The sequence below is a fragment of the Lactuca saligna genome, chromosome 4, assembly GCF_052625555.1.
Source record: "Lactuca saligna cultivar CGN05327 chromosome 4, ASM5262555v1, whole genome shotgun sequence".
NCBI lineage: Eukaryota > Viridiplantae > Streptophyta > Magnoliopsida > Asterales > Asteraceae > Lactuca > Lactuca saligna.
The window spans coordinates 121,650,296-121,664,309 of record NC_136420.1 but is presented as its reverse complement, the minus strand read 5'-3'; positions in this window follow the sequence as shown (position 1 = coordinate 121,664,309).

Sequence of the window (14,014 nt, the reverse complement as noted above, 5' to 3'; positions counted from 1 at the left end):
AAATGATTCGAAGAGTTTCCGGAGTTGGAATGCGTTAGTATTTTTCGTACTTGAATGACAAAGATAACTTTGTATGAAAAATAATGTAGAAAACTGTAATGCATATATGAATCTCATAAATCAAACTTGTTTTTATACTTTTTATGTGAGTTTTATAACCATACTATTGACACTGAATGCCTGTAACAACATTGTTCAGGTGTTGTAGTGTTATGACATTTGTCACCCCAGACCTGCCGGTCTAACTATAGCTAATAGTTTAGGTGTGGAATTGTCAATCCCGTATAGATCTATACACAAGTATCACGCTCTCCCTCCAAGAGATTATGGTATATAATACAGGACTTGAAATGCATACATAAATGTACGTTGAAGTTTGAATACCTCACATTGCTTAGTATAAATAGATTTACAATAAGAATGACTTTACTTCTTTTGAAAGTGTTTCGTTTTTCAAGATGTATATGTAAAATGTACGATTGACTCATTAACTATACCCATTATAGTTTTTCAGAAAGTATGTTCCATTTGGTGAAAATAACTTGGTGATATAATAGCCTTTTATACATAAAGATGTTTGTATCGATATTCAAAGATAGACATTACATTTATGTTTATAAAATGATACTTTAGCGTGTAATGTACTTGTATTCCCCCCCTAAAACATGAAAAGAATTGAAAGGTAGGGGTATGAACTCACTCGTTTGGTTCGAAGAGAGAGAGAGGCTAAAGTTGAGCAGAACTTTGATCGCGGAAAGCTGCGTCTTCGGACTCTTCGGGGATCTTGGTAGCGTAGATCTTTCGTCGGGGGTTCGGGTACGGAAACCGAGGTGTCGGGATGGTCTCTGGAGCTCTAGGGTGTGTAAAAGTGAGAGAGGATCTGAGAATTGTGTGCAAAAACCCGAAGCTCAACCTCTCTATTTATAGGTTGGAGGATCCTCGTACGCGGGGCGTACTACCGGAGTACGCTGGGCGTACTCGGTACGCGGGGCGTACTTTGGTTACGCGGGGCGTAAAAATGCGTCACGGCTTACGACTCAGGTCTAGCTAGCGTAGAGCACTCAAGCCGATGGGACTTGACACTGGGTCTAGTACGCGGGGCGTACTCTGGGATTACGCGGGGCGTAATCCAGTCTTCCATCTTCTAAATTCCGTAACTTTCGCATATGGGCTCCGTTTTTCGCGTTCTTTAGATCCACGCGTAGGTGAGATTATGCTCTAAAACTTTCATTTAGACTCCGTCGGCTAGTTTTGACTTTATTTTTAATGATATATTGTTAATAGGTCGGGACTACTAAAGTCCGTTAAAAATTCGTAGTTTCTTTATTCGACATCGGTTTTTGTCTGTCTTTTTATCATTTTAATACTATTGTGGAGATCTTCAACTTCCGTTTAGGTGGCGATAGCTAAATAACACTCAATCTTCAATTCGAGTTTTTAGCCCTTTACTACTGTTACAAAACTTAGGAAATTCGTAACTTCTTCATACGAGGTCCAATTTGGGCGATCTTTTTATGTATGTTCACAGTCTAACGAACTCTACATCTTTTGTTTAGATACTTAAGGCTAAAATGTATTTTATTGAAATTTTACTTTTTACGTTAAATGGCGTTTTAACGGTGTGTCGTAAATATACGAGTGGTTATAATTTCTTCAATATAACCCGGTTTTGAACGCTCTTTATGTTTTTGGAAACCTTGGCACGATATCTAACATTTGATGTATCCCAACTTAGATATTTTTGAGGTTAATTTAATTGACTCCAAATAATTTTTGTTGTATTTGACTTTTGAGCGTTACACTGCTTTTGGAAAAATATCGGGTTGTCACATCGATCTAGCTGCATTAAATCCTGGGGTTTTACTCTGTTGCTTACAGCCAATACAAGCAAAGTAAAAACCTTTAAGGACAGGAATCTGATCCGTGCAGTTGCTTCAAGATCAAGTCAGCAATCAACAGGTCGGTTTTACTTTTCTATCTTGTGTTTAATTCGTCCAATAACAGGACAGTCTTCTTCTACCTTTCTTATAATCGGATCTAATCGAGAAGGATAGATCTGGTTTCTGGACGAAACTCGGTAATATAATAATAATTGGATCTATTATTCACAACTAATCGACATATAATTCTCAATATTATTTGTCGGTTTCCTTGCGCGTCTATTAGTTTGATTAACAACAATCTTAAAGGTTTTTTATTTGTGATCAATCAACAGACTAATGGACTCTACTGCTAGCCTCCATTTCATGAACCAAGAGTTTGCCAAACTTGACCAATTCGATGGTCAGAACTACACTCGTTGGGCCGAAAAGGTCAAGTTCATGCTTCATGTCTTGAAGCTCTCCTTTTTGTTGGACCCAAAACTGGCACCAATTCCTGATGATCCAATTCCAAAGGAAGGGGAATCTGTGGACCCAGCGCTCATTACAGAATTGGAAAAACAAAGGATTCTGCGTAGAGAATCCGAGGAATTGTGTGTGGGTCACATCAAGAATTCCCTATCTGATCGACTCTATGATCTTTACTCGCCAGTCAAAGATCCTAAAGAGCTATGGAGTGCGTTGGAACTCAAGTATAAGGCACATGAAGAAGGTACTAATAAGTACCTTGTGTCCAAGTAACTTGAGTTTCAAATGGTTGATGACAAACCATTTATGGAGCAAGTGCATGAACTCCAAGTCATGGTCAACAAGTTGAACGCACTCACCATCTCTCTTCCAGAACTCTTTCAGGTTGGTGCGATAATCGCAAAACTGCCACCCTCGTGGAAAGATTTCTCTAAGAGAATGATGCACAAATCTGAGGACTACTCCTTGGATGATCTAATGAAACACCTCCGCATTGAGGAGGAAACTCGCATCAGGGACAAGCGAGGTAAAGTTGGACAAAGTGTGCATCATGTGTCAGGTGGGAGTTCTAGCCACAAAGGTAATTCTGGGGGACAGAACAAGAAGAATTTTGGGCCCAAGAAACAAAGCTTCAAGAAACCGGGTCATCAAAATCCTAACTCAAAGCCAAAAAGGGCCGGTCCTTGCCACGTCTGCGAAGAGATTGGGCACTATGCGAGAGAATGCAAAGATCGCAAATCCATACCGGTTGCACATGCAGTCGAGAAGGTAACTGACATGGTGGCTAGTGTGAACCTTGGAGAGATTTTCATGATCTCCTCTCTTACTCGAGCAATATGTGCTCGACGTTGGTTCATGGACACTGGAGCCACGGTGCATGTTTGTGGGCAACGAGAGAGCTTTCGCACCTACCAACCCATGCCTCATGGGACGGTTGTCGTCTGTGCTGATGGCCATAGAGCTGAAGTTCTAGGAAGGGGTGATGTTCGGTTGAAGTTCACACGTGGTGAATGGGTGACTCTTCGAGATGTTCTTCATGTTCCTACTATCTCGAAGGGTTTGGTTTCTGCAGACAAGTTTGACAAGGGTGGGTTCAAGATGGTGCTTGAGAGAGGCAAAATTGTGATCACTAAAGGCAGAAGATATGTTGGGAGGGCTAACAACACTTCGGGAATGTATCGTTTATGTCTTAGTGATGAGGGTAATATGAGTGGTCCTAGTGTTGAGAGTGGTGTTGCTAGTGTGTCTAGTGTTGGAAATGATGTAATTGATGGATTGGTTGCTAATGTGAATGAAGTGAACTTTTCTTGTTATATTGTTTGTTCAATTTCTTTATGGCATAAACGTTTAGCTCACACTAATGTTAAAAACATTGAAAAAATGCAAACTAAAGGTATGTTAAAATATGACTCAAAAGATTTTGAAAAATGTGAAACATGTGTAAAATCAAAGTTCACTAAGAAACCATTTCTATCAATTAAGAGAAACACATCTTTACTTGAGTTGATTCATTCTGATATATGTGAGTTAAATGGAATCCTTACTCGAGGAGGAAAAAGGTATTTCATCACATTTTGTGATGACTTCAGTAGATATCTACATGTTTATTTGCTGAGATCAAAAGATGAAGCTTTTGATGCATTTAAACGATATAAGGCTGAGGTCAAAAATCAACTTGAAAGACACATCAAAATTCTTCACTCGGATAGAGGCGGAGAATATTTCAACCAAGAGTTTGACACATTCTGCGAAGAGAATGGAATCAAACATGAGAGAACATCACCATACACCCCTCAACAGAATGGTTTGGCTGAAAGGAAGAACCGAACTCTTTGTGAGATGGTCAACTGTATGTTGAACCAATCGGGTCAACCAAACAATCTGTGGGGGGAAGCACTATTGACTGCTTGTTATGTTCATAACAGGATCACTAGTCGTGTGATTCCTACAAGCCCTTATGAGTTGTGGAAAGGTAGAAAGCCTAACCTAGACTATTTGAAAGTGTGGGGGTGTGTTGCTTATTATCGGACTCCTGATCCTAAGCGAACCAAATTGGGAGCACGAGCTAATAAGAGTATATTTATTGGATATGCTCAAAATAGCAAGGCTTACCGATTACTAGATATTGATTCTGGTGTTGTTGTGGAATCCGGAGATGTGGAATTCTTTGAGGACAAGTTTTCTAAGGATGAAGAAAACTCTAGTCATACAACACTTACAAGTACCTCTCGAGAAATACTCCCACCTCCTCCCAGTGTGGAGGATCCAAGGAGAAGTACTAGGGCTAGAATTGAGAAAACCTTTGGAGATGATTTCTATTCTTATTTGGTCGAAGGAACACAAAAGAAAGTGACAAGAGAGGTCATCTTTTCAATTAATTTGGATGATGATCCTAAGACCTTTACTGAAGCCATGACGTCTCGGGATGCTCCTCTGTGGAAGGAAGCAATCAATGACGAAATGGATTCAATTATGGGTAATGGAACTTGGGAGTTAGCTGATCTACCCAATGGGAGAAGACCCATAGGATCCAAATGGATATTCAAGAAGAAATATCATCCTGATGGATCCATATCTGCTTATAAAGCAAGGTTGGTTGCAAAGGGCTATAGGCAGCGAGAAGGGATCGATTATTTTGATACCTATGCCCCAGTTGCTAGAATTAGTTCAATTAGAACTCTCATAGCAATATCAGCTTTGAAGGGATTGTATATTCATCAAATGGATGTGAAGACAGCCTTTCTGAATGGTTATCTCAAAGAGGAGATTTACCTGGAGCAACCTGAAGGTTTCGTAATACCTGGACAAGAAAACAAAGTATGTAGACTTGTTAAGTCTTTGTACGGGTTGAAACAAGCTCCTAAACAGTGGCATGAGAGATTTGACACCACTGTGACTGCCTTTGGTTTTCAGCACAATAGTGCTGATAGATGTATTTACTCTAAACATACATCTGATTACATAGTAGTTATATGTCTTTATGTTGATGATATGTTGATCATTGGCACTCACCTAGAAGGTATTCTTGAGACGAAGAAATACCTATCCTCGAACTTTAAGATGAAAGATCTTGGAGAAGTAGATATTATTCTTGGTATCAAGGTGAAGAGGACAGGTGGTCAGATTTCTCTGAGTCAATCTCATTACATAGAGAAAATTCTAACAAAGTTTCAACATTTGAACATTAAGGAATTTAACACTCCTTTTTATTCAAGTGTGAAACTTAAGGTGAATTCTGGTCGAGCTGTGGCCCAACTAGAATATGCTAGTGCAGTTGGGAGCATGATGTATGCTACTCACTGCACGCGACCTGACATCGCATTCGCTGTAAGCAATTCATTCACATTTTATTTAGTCCATGTCCTAAGAAACTTGAATCATGTGATTAGTCTGATCGATTTCTAATTAGGGAAAAAATGTGCCTCCATTTTGTATAAATGAGAAATATGAAAGTTCATTTTATACTAACATGTGAGAGAGCAATGAACAAATATTGGTAATCATAACCATCGTTGCAACCAAATGTGAAAATTCACATTCGTAGGGTCGATTTATAAAAATATATATAACTTTGATTCCTAAACAAGTGATATAAATATTACCTTACAATTGAACTGTTTACATAATTTTATATAATCATTGTTTATTAAAGGGAAACGGGTTAAAAACTGTCATTTGTACATTAATTATAACCAATTGATCTCATAATTTCTTCACTTAATGCATGACTGTTCTGATAGATTTCGTAACTAATTGAATCAAACTTCTCAAGAAATTTTTAATAAGATCAAAGTGAAAAATCTAGTGATTGAGAGGTGTAGAAAAGAAATTCTAAAAACAAAAGCAATCAACTTGAGCTTTGCTTTGTTTATGTAGATGCTGATGAAGCATACAAGATCTTTGATAGTTTGTCTTTTGCTTTTCGAATTTGAACACTAATTTGACATTTTTGATGATCGCTGAGGAGAAACAATGTAGGGAGAAAGTCGGGTTTGGAAAAGTGATTTGGTTTTTTATGATAATATTAGAAGTAGCCAGAGATGACAAGTCGTTGAAAAACCAACTTGACAAAAATTAATTGACAAAAAATGTACAATTTGATAAGAGTTGGCGACTTTAAGGAGCTACTATGTCCAATTAAAATGTTAGTCACTAGCAGTGTACAAATTACATTGTTTATGATTATATATGAGTTTAGATGTTTCTATAAAGTTAAAAAGATAAAGATAGCAACTTCTTACGCCTTGTTCCCGAGTTCAACTTAAGGAGAGAAATGGGAGGATACGGAGGGAATGTGAGGAGTATCGAAGGAAAATCATGTTCCCGAGTTTCATTAATGGAAGGAAAGTAAGGGGAGGGGAAGGATTTTAGAGTCATATTTTCCTTTCAAAATTTCCTCCCAAATTGGGCGAATTTGGGAAGAAAGTGAGGGGAAAGATAATTTTAAGTTGTATTTTCTTTTTCCTTCTAACTCGGGAACACAAAAACTAAAAATTTTATTTTCCTTTCCTTTCATTTCCTTCGAACTCGGGAACACAAAATAGTGAATATTTTCCTTCCCTTCCCTTTCTTTCTGTCAAAATTTTCCCTCCCTTTCCTTTAACGAAGTTACATAAAAACTCGGGAACAAGGCGTTAGGTTTTTTTTTTTTTAAATTAGCCAAAAAAAAATAAGAAAATTATGCAACTATCTTAAAAAATTAGCCAAAAAATAAGAAAATTATGCAACTATCAACCACTTTTCCATGGGCCTGTTTCGAAGTGGGGGAAATTCCAGCGAATTGGTAAAAACGACATAGTTTTGCCATTTCACGGTAGAAATTTCTTGTAAGTATTTATGGAGACGAAAATGATGGTTAAGCAACTTGGCCTTCTACAAATGAGGCAAATTTTTATTTTTAGTAAAAAAAATTAGAAAATACATTTGTTTAAAGCTATTGAGTTTTGTTTTTCAATTTAGAAATAGTAAATTACTGAAATCGTCTATATGGTTTGGTCAAAATTGAATATTTGATTCATATTTTTTTTTTTTTTTTTTTTTTTTTTTTTTGCACTCGGCTCATCCCTATGGTTTGATTTTGTTGCATTTTTCGTTACTTGCATACATAAAGTTAGGGACCAAATGTGTAATTTTGACCAAACAACAGGGACGAAAAACGCAACAAAATCAAACCATAAGGATGATCTGAGTGCAAAATAAAATTTAAGAACCAAACGTACAATTTTAATCAAACCATAAAGACAATTTCAGGAATTTATTCATTTAGAAATTATAAAATGTGGTTGGATTACCAATGGGCTATAAGCCCAATGAATCAAATGTTGTCATCTCCTTAAGCTTGATGGTTAAGTTCCCCTATGGTATATAAGCGGATTAACAAATTTGAATATAAAATAAAACAAAATTTTAACATAAGAATCAACATAAAAAAACACATTTCAAATAAAACAACTTTTACGACTTACATGGTATAAGGTTGCAATGTCTCTAACCATGTTGTGTTTACTTTCCCATAACACATCAACAATTAAATCTCTAACTCGAAGCATTTCATGTTGATGGGTCATATCCACATGAAACCCCTCTTGAACAAAGTTCAAATATTCTTCACGGCCTTAAAGATTTTCATCACCATATGTAGTAAATAAATTGTCTACTCTCTCTTCCATCCCATATGTATGTAATTATGCAATGCACAACAACAATACATGATCAACATTTAATATTTCAACGGATAATTTGGTATACCTTGCAAAATGTGAAATCCCTTTTTAAGAACACCGAACACACATTTTATGGCATTCTACACAGATGAATGCATATAGTTGAATGATTCGTATTTTCATCGAACTCCACTAACACGTTGCCAACCAGAACGTAGATACTGCTCACCAATATATGGAGCTAAAAATTCCTTTATATTTGAATACACACTATCAACAACATATAAATAATCTACACACGCACATGAAGTTGAAAGATTTAAGAGAGATCTTAATGGGTTTCCAATCTTCAAAGGAACTGATCAGATAGAAATAGATGAAAAAAAATATATTAGAATATGGTCCTAAGAAGTTAAAAGCAAAAGACCACCGTCTCAGATATGCGCATACCAAGTTTAGTGAATTGATCAACAATACCTCTGTCAAATGTGATTTTATATGTGGAAAAATTATTGCTAATGATATTGTATGCGATGATTATTTTAAGATATGAACTTTGTTAAGCCTAATAATTTTATTAATGTTGGACTTATTATACTAACTAATAAAGTATTGTTATGCAATATACTATAGCAACGAGATAAAATCTTTAAATCATTCAAAAAAGGGTTGCAAGGTTTATTCGCTCTTGAGTCATCATCCTCTATGCTTTTCATGATCCTTCAACTTGTGATCCCCGAACATCACAAGAAGGGTGTAGGATTGAAGACATGTACATAGATAATGGTAGTGTTGGCAACAATATGTTTGATTAAGTCTGAAGATGATGTGTAATTCATAAGGGGACAGAGGTATGAGAAGAATAAGTGTTCTAGAAACTTCTAATACGACTCCCTTTTGGATGTATTGTCAAAATCAATGTTTGCTAGAAAGGAGCAAGATTTAGTAAAAGCAAGACAATATTAGTCAAAGTATGGTGAAATTAGAGGTGACAATCGTGTCGTGTCGTGTCGGGTTCGTGTCGTGTCGAAAGACTAAACGGGTTGGAAGTGATTAACCTTAACCCGACTCGTTTAATTAACGTGTCATGTCGTGTCAACCCATTTATTTTCTTATCGAGTTCGTGCAGGGTTTCATGTTAGGGGTATACCTTGAAATATATCGTGTCATGTGAGGTTAAAAGATTGAACATGTTGAAAGAGTAAGAGTTAGGTAGGCTGAATGGAAAAACAAATAGTTTGGAGGCAGAATAAATGAAGTCATATCAGGTTCAGATGACAAAATTGAAAGAGTGGGAGTTGGGGAGGCAGAAAACAAAGTCATGAGGATAAGAGAGTGGTCAAATGGACTGTGTAGTTTATGAGAGAATGGAAAAACTGAAAATGAAGTCTCGGTCTTAACTATTAAGTCATTTCAACATTACAAAACGACTCAATTTGAAGCTTTTCTTTTACTTATGGTTTTGGTTTTGTATCTTTCTAGTTTATTTAAATAATTCAAAAAACTTACATTTAAATAAGCGAGTCATATTCGAGTTGAAATTCTCAACCCTAACCTTACCCGTTTAATTTTTGTGTCGTATCGTGTCAACCCGTTTATTTAAACGGGTTGAAATATATTACTCAAACCCGTTTATTTCGTGTCGAGTTCGTATCGGGTTTCGTGTCGTGTCAATTTTTGTCACCTCTTAGATGAAATAACAAACTCAATAATAGAAGAATACTTCATTGGTGATTGCATGACTAATTTAGAAGCTATACTAGGTGTTAGTTCTAGATCTTACACCAAAGCATTATCATTCTTTCATAATATTAACCGAACCAAAATCTTCTTAGAGATGAGGAAGCCCCACCCAACCACTGCCAAATCAGTTTTTTTTTCTTCTATCTTTCCTAAATCATAACATATGGAAACCCTATCTTTCCCAATCCATTTCTCATATCATTCTTTTTTATTTAATTAAATTAGAATATAAATTAAAATAAAACATAACATTTTTTTCATTTTTTTTGCTAATTTAAAATAAAAAATTATAAAATAATATTAAAAATAATATTTAATATTCTTTTTTATTTAATTAAATTAGAAAATATAGATTAAATTAAAACATAACATATTTATTTTTTTGTTTTACTAATTTAAAACAAAAAAAATCTAAAATAATATTAAAAATAACATTTAATTATAAAGGCACACTACAAATAAAAAGAAAAACACGATAATTATAAAACACGATAATTAAAAAAATACACTTAGAAAAACAACATAATTTAAATCCTAAAACAACAATTAAAATTAACTAGTTATTATCTAGAGTTGAAATGTAGACATGTTCAATGTGATCAGTAAGATCGAATCGAAGTTGGTGGTGGGTTTCAACATTGCGCAGTTCATATATTATTTCTTGGTCATCAACTTCGTCGGTGGGGGTCGGGCTGATACATAGGAGATATCGCAACACCCTCATCTTTCAATATCATATTGTGTAGTATAATACAAGCGTACATTATATTTTTTGTTTTCTTCACCGTTATAGCTCGTGCAATCATTTTTAATATGTCCCAACATCCTTTAAGGACCCCCAAAAGCACGTTCTACATCATTTCTTGCTGATTCTTGTGCCACCTTGAACCGTATATTTTTGTCGGTTACCGGATATGAATATGCGTTCACAAATACCGCCCATGATGGATATATATCATACGCAAGATAGTTACCATGTTTGTAATGTTCACCATTCAGATAAAATGAACAATCGGGTCATGTGTCATGATATTTCTCATCAAACAATGGTGATTGGTAGAGGACGTTTAAATCATTATTAGAATTGACTATACCATAGATTGCATGCCAAAACCATAAATATTGTGACGTCACCGCTTCTAGTATCATTGAAGGATACTGATAGTCACTCGTCATGTATTGACCTCTCAATTCCGTTGGACAATTCCTCCAATTCCAATGTATACGGTCAATGCTATCAAGCATTCCAGGGAATCCATGTCTAGCTTCATGTGCTTGATACAAAAGTTGAATATCAGTTGATATTGGACGACGTAAATATTCAGCCTAAAACATTTAGACAACACTGTAGCAAAAGTTTTCAAGAGCTTCACGAGAAGTTCTTTCTGACATATTTAGATACTCATCTAACGAGTCTAGGTTATAACCATTCGCTGATTGACATATTGATGATGTGTATTTTTGTAGCGTACTGAAACTTCTTTGATTTGTTGCATCCCATGTTGTTTGAAAATAAAGATAATTTGTCTCCAGGTCACCAACAAGTCACATAAACAAACCTTTGCTCATACGAAAGCTTCTACGGAATTGCACGTGACCATAGGTTGAATCATCTGCATAATAATGTCGGATCAACAGTCGTTGAGCCTCTAAACGATCCGGATTGTGTTTCTCCTTTGAATGTTGCTTGAACTAGCATTATTCTGAAGAAGTTGTGTAGTACGAGACAATACAAGCAACAAATTATTGTTGATAAGTCATCATCAGATGATAACTATCATCATTAACTTCCATTACTATTTTTCGAATATTTGGATTCATTTTGACAAAAAAGGAAAGATAGATAGAAAATGAAACAAACATATATACATACACACACACACACGCACACACACACACACACATATATATATATATATATATATATATATATATATATATATATATATATATATAATCCGGTAAGAAAATTTTTTTGGTAGGAAGGTAAGAAATTTTTTTTTGTCTTATTTTTTTGGCGAACAAAATAAATGAATCATTAGATGAATCAATAATAACATGATTCACAAAAAAAAATCCCGAAAAAATATTTCGATGATTCATTTTTACGATGATTTTGTTAATATTCACTAAAATTGTCATAAAATGAATTTTTTTTTATTTACCTAAAAATGAATAATAAAAGTGTTTTTTCAGGATTTTTTTTTTCTTGTGTATCATCTTACTTTTGAATCATCTAATGATTAACATCATTTTTTTCCTAAGAAAATATGTGTATAAAAAATTTCTTACCTTCTTACCAAAAAATTCCTTCTTATTTGATCTTGACTCTCTCTCTCTCTCTCTCTCTCTCTCTCTCTCTATATATATATATATATATATATATATATATATATATATAATGAAACAAGCATAACTATATATAGATAATGGAACAAGGATACATATATAGAGAATCTTAATAAAAATAAAAATAATAAACATAATAATAAAGAGAAAGATTCTCCGGTCAAATGATGTTAATATTTTGAACTTCACGGGTTCTCCAACTTCAAACCATACTTAGTTGCAATTTGTTGTTTCCTTTCAAGCACCATGCGCAAAATACGTTCAATCAAATGATCATGCGGCTGGAGAAAATACTCCATATCTTGGTTCTCTATCTCTCGATCCAACAATTGAGATTTTCATTCTTCATCAGCTTCGAGAATGAGCAATTTTTGTTCCCGGTACCGTTGTCTCTGTTCCGCCTTTGTTTCGGTTGCAGTCTTGATGCTGGCTATTTGTTTGACAAGATCAAATTTTCATTTTCTGATGATGATGTTGATACCACTTTCTTTCCTTTTCTTTTTCTCTGAGGCGGTGAGTCTTCAACACTAAACGACTGTTTTGGGGGGGGGGGGGTCCATGAGGATATTGTGGATCCGATGATGATGTGTAGGCGTTGGATGAAGATGCTATTGTTTGTTTTGAAGAAGGGGGTGGGAAGTCTTCACCCGCTTTTGTAACAAATGCCCATTTCGCATTGTCTTTCAACCACTCCCAAACTTGTTGATGAGGAAAATCTTTTTGGTTAATAGTCCTCCGATACTCTCGCTTTGTGAAGATTGTAAAACATCAACCTCAGATCTCCCGCTAGCAACACTGTTCATCTTACGGTTATAGATGCCTTTGAAAACATTACATTTCTTTTAGAGGTCTTTCCATTTTAAGTTTACTTAGTGTCGTGATCGATCTGAACCTCCCATTTGAACACTAAAATGCTCTAGAACCCTCTCCCAAAATGTATTGAACCTTTGTTGATTTCCGTATTGTTTATCTTTAGAAACATCAACATATACCCTAGCGAAAGCCAACTCTTCGCGTTCCACCCAATTCTTCCTCTTCTGGCGGTGTGTATAGTTGCGTTTTTTCTCAGCAACTCCTCACTGGTTTCTTCTTCGTTTATTTTGGGAGTCGGGTCGTCACTAGAACTGTTAGATTCTTCATTCTCAGCATCACGAAACTGGAAATTCTCGGGTTGAGAAAATTAGCATTAGGTTTCTGGAACCCTTTGAGAAAATTGATTTCATGGATTATAACTCTGATTTTCTTTTGGAAGCCTAAATGTGTTGTAAGATTGTTGCACCAAAAAAATATTGTTGTTGGTAGTTTTGGTTTTGTTGATAGTTTTTGTAGTTTTGATATTGCTGATAGTTTAGATTTTGAAAATCTTGAGAAAATTGGAATATCTTGACTTGAACCTCCTTGTGTGGCTTTGTGTCTTTGGCTAGAACCGATTTGTGTATCTTTGACTCAAGAATCCATTGAATCCATTGAATGTAACCGAAGAAATTGAACCGATTTGTATAAAATTTCCAAACAAAACACACTACAAATAAGTGAATTGTGTTTTTATAAATTTAATATTGCATGGAATCTTATACAGTGAATTTTTTTTTAAAAAAAATAAAAACCTCATGGATTGGTCAAAAGAGGCAAAGTAATTTATAACAATTAAATGAGGAAAATGTGCAGTAATCTTTATTAATATTAAATGAGAAAATGGACAATTCAATATAAGTATTAAAATAAACGATAAATTTATTTATTTATTTTAGAAAATATAAAATAAAATAAAACATAACCCTTTTTCATTTAAAAATAAATGAATGAATTGTGTATTTTTCTTAATGTAATATGGAAAAACACTACAAAACCATAAATTAAATAAATTTATAAAACAAAAAATAAATAAATAATAAAAAAGAAATCATATTA